Genomic DNA, 11,492 nt, shown 5'->3' on the forward strand with positions numbered 1-11,492 from the left:
TTCTTGGTGAATAGAGGATAATGTTCTAGCCAAGTAGTGTGCACAACCCTTACGTCTTTAATGACGACAATATCTTCACAGTGTCCCTAGAGACAGTATAAGTAAAGAAAACCTAGTCATTGAAGGTAAAATCTTTTACTTTAGCTCTCTGAAACCTTCCATAGCCTCTATCATGAGACTCTGACCATTCAATGATACTCCTGCTCAAATCTCTGCATTCTGATTATCTTTTATCATTGTAAAATGTTCCTTCAAAATAAAAGAAGGCATATTTGTAAAGGTCTTTGGTGATGTCCTCAGGAGCTTGGTCAGGAGTGTTGCTGAATTCGCCACCAATCTGGAGGTCGCTGACACAGCAAATGGCATCCCTCAGTTCTGTGAGCTTCAGCCTCTTCAATATCAGCATCATCTGGTACGGTTTATGTTGTTTATGACAACCTAAGAACCAACAAAGAACCTTAATTGATGGAGACTACCATGAAGTAGTTCTGGGCAGGATTTAAGCTTATCCAGCTGGCTTTCTCTGTTTACTTGTGAGTCTGTCCCAGGCATACATTCCTTGTCTGGAGACAGGCAGCAGACTCAGTAAGGGAATCTCTGTGAGTCACTGGTTCAGAATGAGGCCTGGAGTGGCCTTTGAGGCCATGATGTTTCAAAGGACAAGATAAGGCCACAGCTGAGGATGCCTGACTCCAACTCCAATTAACTAGATAGAGACTAACTGTAGGAATCTCATTCTTGCAGTGAATGTCAGCCTGGAGATAAGACAGTCTCCTAGTTAGCATAATTTACTACCTGGGAAAGTCCTTTAACTGACTCCCAAGGTCCTGCTCAGTTCTTGCACTTTGCTCAGTGTCCCCCACCTTTGTTTGAAAGCCAAATAAATATAGCCTCCCAGAGAAGTTCTATGTGTCAGCCCCCCAGAGAATCTTGAATTCTCTTAGAGGGTTTGGATCTTCCTGGAGCTCTAAAATCATATGCTTTGTCCTTTTTTCAGTCCCTTTAGTTAAGCCTTTGCCATCCTTTCCTTTGGTTGTGGGCCTCATTAGTTCATGATACTTAATAATACTGGAAGATTCATGCTTCCAAATTTCAAGACTTTTTACTAGCAAGATACAGTAATTAAGGCAGTGTGATAGTACAATAAAGACAAACATATAGGTCAGTGGAATAGAACATGGATTGCAAGGATAAATCCTCATATTTATACCCAGTAGATTTCAACAAAGGTACCAATATCATTCAATGGAGAAAGAATGCTCTTTTTAGACAATGGGGATATTACAACTGCATATTCACATGCCAAAGAATGAAATTGTTCCCATATATCACAGTTCATTCAAATATTAATATTAATTAAATAATGAAAGGCTTAAATATAAAATCTAAAACTTTGAAACTCAGAAAAGCTAGGTGAATGCTTGTGACCTTGGATTAGGCAACAGGTTCTTAGACAATTTGGATCTTAAAAGTTCACCAGGGTATTGTAACTTTCTGTGAGAGACCACACTATTCTTTCTTTCTTTCTTTCTTTCTTTCTTTCTTTCTTTCTTTCTTTCTTTCTTTCTTTTTCCTGAACCAGGGATTGAACTCAGACCCTTGTACTTGCCAGGGCAGCACTTATTCCACTGAACCATCTCCCCAGCCCTCACACTGTACTTTCCAGGTGCCGTGTGTACTTTTATCTTTGCTCTCTCCCTCTTCTCTTTACACAGCCCAAGTTCACTGCAAAGCCAGTTTCTCCTCTGCTCCTCATTTTTTACTTTTTGGGATAAACTTGGATAAACAACACAAATGTCCATCAACTAACAAGTGGATAAACAAAATGTACTAACTCTACACAATGAATATCCTCCAGTTATAAAAACAAAACAAGCACATGACCCAACATAGATGAACATTAAAAAATTATACTAAGGGAAATCTTTCACAAAAGATAGAATATTATATACTTAATTTATATCGAATGGCATAAACAGGAAAAATCAACACAGACAAAAAGTAAACTAGGGGTTATATAGGAGTTATAAAGGTGTGAAAGGCAGCTGAGGGTGAGTGGGTTGTGGCTTGTAGGTGTACAGTAGCTAATGTGTGTAGGATTGTCTTCTGGGGTAATGAAAGCATTCTAAATGGATTGTGTCAATGGTCACATATATTTGTGAGTATATAAAAATTGTATGCTATACACATACAAATGGTATGATCTTTGAACTATAGCTAAGTAAAACTGGGTTTTAAATATTATACAGCAACATTCACAGTTACATTATTTATAATAGCTGAAAACAGGAAACAACCCAAATATCCATCAACTGAAGAGTGGATAAACAAAAAGTCATATATATGTGTAGTGGACTATTATGCAGCCATAAACAAGACTGGAACACTGATATATGCTATAACATTAAAGACTATACCTCCAAAATTATGCTTTGCCATGTTACAAAAAAAGAGATATCAATTTAATGCAGTCTCTATTAAAATACCATCAGTTTTTTTTACAGTTCTGCAAACAAATTCCAAAATTTATATGAAACCAAAAGAGACTCAGAGGGGGCCAGGGAGATGGCTCAATAGGATAAGCGCTTGACTGGCAAACGCAAGGATCTGAGTTCAATCCCTGGTTCCGCCAAAAAAAAAAAAAAAGAGAGAGAGAGACTCAGAGGACCAAGCATGGTGATACAGACCTGGAATCCCAGCACTCAAGAGGCTGAGGCAGGAAGGTATCTTGAGTTGGAGGCCAATCTGAGCTACAAAGTGAGTGAAAGGTCACCCTGAACTACATAGCAAAACCCTGTCTCAGAATGGGGAGAGACTCAGAACAGCCTAAGTAATCCCGGGCAACAAGACAATCCCCAGACTTTAAGGTATACTAAAATGCCACAGTAGTAAAAAAAAAAAAAAAAAGAGCATAGTACTGGCACAAAACAGATATATTTTGAAATTTCATTTTATTTTTCTAAGAACAAGAAAAATACAAATAAAATAAAACATTCAAACCAGCTATTAGGAGAGTAATAATACATAATATACTGCATATCTTCATAGTAGTTACTCAGATTACAAGATATAGGTATGAAACATTGTCCAAACGATATTAACACAAGTGTTTCTTTTCAATGAACTAAGAGAAACTAGCTGCATAACTATCTTTTTTCCTTTTTTTTTTTTGTATGAGGAATCAAACTCAAGGCTTTGTGTTTGCCAGACAGGTGTTTATGCCACTGAGCTATCTTTCTGGCTATCTTGTACATATATATTTTTTTTCCTTTTTATCTTCCTTTCCTCTTTCCCTAGCAATTTCTCTCCTCTTCTGAGCAGTTTCCTCCCAATTCACAATACCTATTGTACATTTTGTATCTTGTTTATACACTCAACTTCTCACACTAATGAAACAATACAATGTTTACACATATGGGTCTGATTTATTTCTATTATAAGTATGGACTCAATTCACATCCATATACCTATAAAGGTCTCATGTTTGGCCTTTTTATACCTATAAAGGTCTCATGTTTGACCTTTTTATGGCTGGGTAGTACTTCATTGTATAAAAAAAAAACAAATATCTTTTTATCCATTCCTCAGTTGATTGGCATTTGGGTTGTTTCCAAGATTTAGCTATTATAAATTGTGCTGCTAGGGCCAGCCAAGTAGCTCAGTGGATTAAAGTGCCTGCAAGTAGGTGCAGGGGCCAGGGTTTTGATTCTGGGGCCTGCTGTGCCTGCTGCGCCGGCCCCACTCCTGGGGTGCCCTGAGATGGCAATTGAGACTGGATGCGGTGGCGCGCACCTATAATCCCAGCTCTTGGAACAGGTGGATCACTACAAGTCCTATCTAGTAGTGAGACCCTGAACACCCTGTAGACCCTTCCCTAAAATACAAAAAAAGAAAGAAAAATGTGCTGCTATAAGCGTGGGCGCACATATATTGCTGTGGATGATGTTTTTAATTCTTTTTTTTTTTTTTTTTTTTTTTGTGGAACCGGGAATTGAACTCAGGCCCTTGCGCTCGCCAGGCAAGTGCTTACTCTTTGAGCCATCTCCCCGGCCCTAAACTTTTATTTATTTATTTATTTATTTATTTGGTGGAACCGGGGATTGAACTCAGGCCCCTGCGCTTGCCAGGGAAGCGCTTATTCCACTGAGCCATCTCTCCTGCCCATGTATTTAATTCTTCTGGGACAATATTCAGAAGGGGACTAGCTGGGCTGAATAGGACCTCTAATCATAGTTTGTTCAGCAATTTCTACACTGACTTCCTCAGTGGTTGCACCAGTCTACACTCCCACCAACAGTGGAGAAGGGTTCCTTTTTCCCCACAGCCCCTCCACCATTCAGTTGCTAATTGATTTTTTTATAATAGCTGTTCTTTCTGAGGTGAGATCAAATCTCAATGTTGTTTTACTTTGCATCTCTTGAATAGCCAGTGATATTGAACATTTCTTCACGTATTTGTTAGCTGTTCATATTTCTTCATCTGAGAAGTGTGTGTTCATCCCAGATATCCATTTTTGGATTAGCTCTTTAAATTTGGGGGTCTGATTTTTTTTTCAGTTCTTTATATGTTTTAAATACAAGCCCTTTGTCTGAGGGGCAACTGGCTATAATTTTTCCCACTCTATGGGTTGTTTTTTTCGCTCTGAAAACCAGCCATGTTGACCAATAGAGATAGAGGGTGCAGAAACTATTTTTTTACAAAATTCCCAGTAATACAAAATGGAGGAAAAAATAGTTTAAGAAAAGGTGCTGGAAAAAGTAGATATCCACAGGCAGGAGAAAGATTTACTTTTTTTGTCTTTTTGAGATGGTTTCACTGCAGGTCAGCCTGATCTTGAACTCACTTTGAAGCCTAGGCTGGCCTTAACCTGCCTCAGCCTCTTGAGAGTGCTGGAATTACAGGCATGTGCCACCCATGTCCCATCTTAGAAGAAAGAATCTTGACCCTTATCTTTCACCATGTACTAGATTAAAATAAAAAATAGATAAAAACCTATATATAAAAGATACTGAATCTACTAGAAAAGAAATTGGTAAAACTCATAAAGTTATAGGTTCCTAACCAGAACCTCAATTGTGCAAATAATATTAAGAATCAACAAGTGGGATTATATTAAATTAAACACCTTTTGTACAGCAGAGGAAACAACCAACAGCATGCAAAGACAACCTACAAAATGGGAAAAAATATTTTTTGCCAGCTACTCCTCAGACATAGAATACCTAAAATATATATTTTTAAAACTCAAAATATTAGACCACAAATAAAAGACCCAATCAAATATTAGGCAAATGAAAGAAATAGTCATCTCACAGAAGAAGAAATAAAAACGGCCAATAAATACATGAAAAATGTTCAGAATCTTTGGTGGTTAGAGAAATGCAAATCAAAACAATCCTGAGATTGCACCTTACTCTAATAAGAATGGTCATTATCTAGGACTCCAAAAGCAACAAATTCAGGTGTGGAAAAAGGAACTTTTTTACACTGTTGGTGGAATGCAAATTAGTAAAACCACTTTGGAAATCCATGTAAAGGTTTCTCAAAAAAAAAAAAATCACCTGAAAATAGAAATCCCATTTTATCCAGCTATACTTTTCCTGGGTATCATTCCAAAAGACCTCATGTTCATAGCAGCACAATCATAATAGTTAAATCATGAAAATTGTCTTTTTTTGTGGTACCAAGGATTGAACTCAGGACCTTGTGCTTGCCAGGCAAGCGCTTATTCTACTGAGCTAAATCCCCACCCTCAGGGCTGAGGAGATAGCTTAGTAGGATAAGTGCTTGACTGGCAAATGAAAGGATCAGAGTTCAATCCCCGGTTCCGCCAAAATAAATAAATAAATAAATAAATAAATAAATAAATAAATCCCCACCCCCATGGAAGTGACCTTTATGCCCATCAACAAATGCATGGAAACAGAAAATGTGGTACATATACACAGTGAGGCACTATTCAATCATCAGGGATAAATTTGAATCATTTGTTGGAAAATAGATTTTGAGACCACAATGCTAGGTGAAATAAGTCAGTCATAAAAGGTTAAATACTATGTGTTCTTAGGCCGGGGAGATAGCTCAGTGGCATAAGCATCTGCCTGGCAAGTACAAGGTCCTGAGTTCAATCCCCAACATGAGAGACCCAACATACAAATAATTTAAAGAGCCATGTTAAGAAAAAGGGAGGCAGGGCCAGCGAGATAGCTCAGTGGACTAAGTGCTTCTTTGGCAAGTGCAGGAACCGGGGTTTGATCCCCTGTCCCACATGCCACACCAGCCCTGCCCCCAGGCACACTGAGCTGGCCACCAAGTCGGGGCATGATGATGCACACCTGTAATCCCAGCCCTGGGGAGGCTGAAAACACTAGGAGTCAGAGCTGCATAGTAAGATCCTGTTCCAAATACATAAGACGAAAAAGGGAGGGCAGGGAGGCAGACTTTAGAGGCAGCAAGGGGATCTGAGGAAAGAAGACAGGGGAAGGATGGAGGAGCAGGGGAATAAAACTGATCAAGGTGTGATTTGCACACAAACTCCCAAACTCAATGTAACCACTATGTATTATACACATCTACTAATAAAAGTTTTTAAAATTATGTCTTGTAAAATAAAGCAGACACAAAAACTACATATTACATGATTCTGTTTATACATGATGGCAAACTCATAGATAACAAAGTTAATTAACAAATGCTGGGCATTAAGGGTAGGAAGAATTGGAAGTGGATTCTCACAAACTATAGGGGTTTTGCTGAGGGATAGTGGAAATCTTTTGAAATGGATCATGACGAGTATTGTATGATATTGTGAATACATGAGAAATAATTCTATTGTATACTTTAAAATGGTATCCTTATCTCTTTTATTTTATGGATTTATTTATTTATTTTATGCAATACTGAGAATTGAATCCAGGGCCTTCATATTGAGTTACACTTCCAGGCTTTCTTTATTTTTGATACAAATCTTTCTAAGTGCCTAAGTTCCTCTAGCTGCATTTGCACTATAAAATTCCTGAAGTACTGGAATTGCTGGTGTGCAGCCCAGCAACTAGCTATTTTATTTTAATTTTCATAGTTATTACCCAAAAGCTACAAAGGAAAAGGTATATTTAATGGAATCATGGGGAAAAGTGAGCATACATGGAGAGGCCTTCCTGGTCGTTGTCTCGGTCCAAGAAGTTTATATTTGTAATCCCAAGGATAAATTATTGGAATCCCACTAAATTAATTCCAATCTACCATTTCCAGTGCAAATAAAAACAACAAAGTATATTTATAATTATGAGGAGCCAAGAGGTCCTAAGGTCAGGGACAAAGATGGCTATCTGCAACAAAGGTCCTTACTCAAAACTGAGCCCAGCTTTTATTCTTCAGATGAGTGACTGAAAGTGGCTGGAAGTGCTGGGTGACATGAGCTGGGCTAGGTAGGAGGTCTGCATTTGTCTCTGCTATGTGCAGAGAGAAGGATACGCAGAAAGAGTAATCTGCATTACATAATTGAGATAGTATCTAATGTTTTGGGGTCCATACTTTAGCTCTGATGTGTAATCTTTCAAGCCCCAGGAAGTCATAGCCTCTATCTCAAGTCTTGATCTCAGTAGACAGTGTGGAGCATTGGTTCTTAGTCCTGTCTGGACTTGGCTCATACCAAAGAGCAGAAGGTAGGTGTTATCAGCGAAACATGCATGCCGTCTTCAAAGACTACCACCAGCACCTGCTAGAACAATATTCATTGTTTAAAGCCAATTGAAGGGATAAGGAAAAATCCTAGCCAGCTCTGTACATGTCAATAGAAGGAAACAGGATCAAGCTCAGCCAAAATGGAAAAGATTGCTCTTCTTTCAAGGAGAGCTGCTCAGGTGGTCCTCTACACATGGACAGGTAAGAGGACCAAGAGTGATATTTTTTTAAAGTATAAGGAGGAGTTTTAGGAATTGTCATAAGCCAGATGTGGTGGCTCCTGCCTGTAACCCCTGAATTTGTACAGTGAGGCAGGAGGATTGCTGAGTTTGAAGACAGTTTTGGATATATAGTTCAAGGCTAACCTGAGCTATAAAACAAGGTTCTGTCTCAAAAAAAAAAAAAATGGAGTGGGTGGGGAGATGGCTCAGTAGAATAGGTTCTTGCCTGGAAGCACAAGGGCCTGAGTTCAGTCCCTGGTTCCAAAAAATAAAACAAAATGGACCAGTCAAAACATTCAATTTCCAATGTGCTAATTCCATTGTCACTAGACACCCTTTTCTTTATGATTTTGGTTTCTTATGTAGACTGCACTCTTTCTTTCTTTCTCCTTCCCTCCTTCCTTTTTCCTTCTATTTTGATAGAAAATTTACAAAGCAGAATTTTTTACTCTTCTTGACAAACAAATTTTCTTTTTCAAACAAAAATTAGATTGGAATTTTAGTGTTATAGGTGTTTTCTGGTCATTCTGCTGAGACAAATTGACCCTTTCCCTGCCAAATTTTAGGCCAGATTTTACAGGCTTATAACCCTATTATTCACCACAGGCATTTGTGAGAAATTTTAGGACAAGCAGCATGCAGACAGGTCTGAGCTGGTTATAGACAGGCAGCGGGAGTCCTTATGTCTTTTTAGAGTGGCAGGGGAGAATAGTTAGTTTGAAATTTTTTTGCCCATGCAAAAGGAAAAGGCGAGCAGGCTGTAGAGTTGGCATATTTCCTGCCTACACTGAAAGAAATAGCAGGAGAATCAGATAGTTGCCATTTTCATGAGCCAAAGACAGAGAAACATGTAATCTGCTGGTTTGTTAGTTAAAATTCACAAATGGCAGCATAGATGTGAAATAAGAGCCTAGTTCAAACAGGAAGCATTAGTAGAGTTCAGGGACTGGACTTGTATATCTGTGTCCCAGAAAAAGCCACACTATGAAGTCTGAGCGCCTCTTCAGAAGTGAACCACTGGTGCCATAGATCATGAGAAAACTAGAAGAGGATCCATTCTTTATAGAAACGTAATGTTGAGAAAATGTTTGTGAAAAACAGCATTTTGGCAATTACTCTTTTATTAATGCTTCCTCTTTTCTCTTTTTCTTTTTTTGGTCTTTTTGAGACAGGGTCATGCTACACAAATCCAGCTGGCCTTAAGCTCACTTTGTACTCCAGGCTGGTCTCAAACTCACAGCAATCCCCCGACCTCAGCCTCCCAAGTGCTGGGATTGCAGATGTGCGCCACCATGCCTAGCTCCTTTTTCTTTTCTTTTTTCTTTTTTTTTTTTTTTACCGCTGTGCTACATCCCCAGCCTTTTTTATTTTTGATTTTGAGTCAGAATCTTGCTAAATTGCCAAAAGCACAAGCTAGACTTGAACTTTCAATCCCTTTGCTTCACTATCCCTCAGTGTTCGGGTTACAGACATAGGCCACTACACCAGGCTCGGTATTATGCTTTATGTTAAAACTTGAAGACTCCTTTATATTTTTTCTTTACATTTTATTTGTTTAAATATTAGATTTGCCCCTACCTGTACATGGTTGTACGGTTGTACGGTTTTGGGTGTTTGTAACTGAAAATGGGCAAATACATGGTGGTCTTCATCAGGTGTTGGGACTGGGGACAGCACAGTGGCTGCCAGGGAACTGTTTTGGAGTGATGACTGTCACTATGACTTTCTTTCTTACTTTTTTTCTTTGGTCCTAGCAATCAAACTCAAGACCTTGTACTTACCAGGTGGGTGCTGCTCTGCTGAGTTTTTGCTGAGTTATATCCCTGGCTCCTGTCACTGTGTACTTGTGTAAATACTGTGCTTGCCACCAATTTCTGTTATTTTCTTTCTTTTTTTTTTTAGTATACAGATTTGAACTCAGAACCTCAAGCTTGCTGTGCAGGCACTGTGCTGCTGAGCTATATTCCCCTCCCCTTTCTATTATTTTCCATTTGGAGTAGAGAAAAGTCACTCAAAAGGATCACATAAGGGGTTACAACACTTATAGCTTCCTATCTGCCTTTTTTTTTTTTTTTGGCAGAATGGGGGATTGAACTCAGATCCTTGCGTTTTGCCAGTCAAGCGCTTATCCTACTGAGCCATCTCCCCGGCCCCCCTATCTGCCTTTAAGTGAAGTTTTGTGCACTATTTTCTTTTTAAAATATCACTTGTAGACAGGCATGCTGGGCACGCCCCTAATGTCAGCACTCCAGATACATACCTACATGTATACACATATATATAGATATAGATATATAGATATAGATATAGATATCTGTAACCGATTCTGGCACACGAACGCCATAATAATGAGTAATAACTGTAAGCAAAACCATATATTTAAAAAACCTGATGAGCGCCAGCCAGATAGCTCAGCGGACTAAAGCACCTGCTTAGGCAGCCGCAGGGTCTGGGGTTCGAGTCCTGGCGTGCCGTTCCAGCCTCGCCGCCGCGGCGTGCTGTGATGGTGATTGAGACAAGGCTTGGTGGTGAACGCCAGGCTTTTGTTGTTGTTGTTTTCCGGAACCGGGATGGAACTCAGGCCCTTGTGCTTGCCAAGCAAGCGTTTATTCTACTGAGCCATCTCCCCGGCGCTGTAATCCCAGCTCTTTGGAGGCTGAAAACATGAGGATCAGTAGGAGTCCATTCTGTGTAGTGAGACCGTGTAAACCCTGTATTAAATGCATTTTAAAAACCTGATTAAATTAACCATTTATTTAAATAACTTGATACAGAGGTTTGTCAAATGGGATTTAAAAAAAAAACTAGTGCCTTTAGCCTTTATACATGGGATTGAAAATTCGCCTTTCCATGTGGTCAAATACAATATGGAAGAGAGGTTTGTTCCCTGGTGGGATTGGCGTCTCAGCTTGTCCCTCCCCCTGATCCCACAGCCCTAGAGCCTGGCGCTGTAGCCTTCGAGCGAATGTAGAGCAGCGCACATGTTTGTAACTGTTACGCGATTCCGTTAGAAGAACTACCCGGATGTGCAGAGGCGGAGCCGGCGCCTACCCATAAGGCAGCGCGCATAGTTAAATGCTCTTCCCTCGCAGCCCCGTTCATTCCGCGCTGGGAGTCTCGGTGGCCGCCGTGTTGCGGCGGTCACCCAGTATTTTCGCGCTCCTTCCTCTCCTTTTTCTCCTCCTCTGAGCCTCCGTCAGGGGGAACTGCTCTGCTTTCGGTAAGCGGCCCCCTCCCCGCTGTGCCCCAAGGTATGGGCAGCGACTCTCTCCCACGACCCTGAAGGCGATGGTGGGCACCGGGCTCTGGGGAGAGCGAGCAGAGGGTCTTGGTGCCAGCGCGGGTTGCCGGGCTCCACAGGGGCGCGGGGGAGGGAAATGGGCTTGGCGGCGAGGTGGAGGGTGGGCCACCATCTTGCGTCGGCTCCAGAAGGGGAGGGAGCTCGGAAAGGTAGCCGCTCGGCGGCGAGGTTCGGCCCCTCAAGGCGGCCACGGTCGCGCGGGAAGCCGCCTCACGGGTCTGGGCCGCGCGGGCCGCCGCTACCGCCGCCGCCTCCTCCTCCTCCTCCTCCTCCTCCTCCTCCTCCTC

The 11,492-nt window shown here is 40.7% G+C and overlaps 1 protein-coding gene across 3 annotated transcripts in view; it reads left to right on the top strand.

The window, feature by feature from the left end:
- The first annotated feature begins 11,003 nt into the window (after positions 1 to 11,003).
- The window catches only part of Znf280c (zinc finger protein 280C), a 71,963-nt gene continuing 71,474 nt past the window's right edge, over positions 11,004 to 11,492 (top strand). For all 3 annotated transcript variants that reach the window (XM_023718874.1, XM_023718878.1, XM_023718876.1), the window contains exon 1: positions 11,004 to 11,124. The gene's annotated coding sequence lies outside the window, so the exon portion shown is untranslated. The remainder of the gene's footprint in view (positions 11,125 to 11,492) is intronic.

The sequence above is a fragment of the Octodon degus genome, unplaced genomic scaffold (assembly GCF_000260255.1).
Source record: "Octodon degus isolate 3935 unplaced genomic scaffold, OctDeg1.0 scaffold00063, whole genome shotgun sequence".
Classification (NCBI taxonomy): domain Eukaryota; kingdom Metazoa; phylum Chordata; class Mammalia; order Rodentia; family Octodontidae; genus Octodon; species Octodon degus.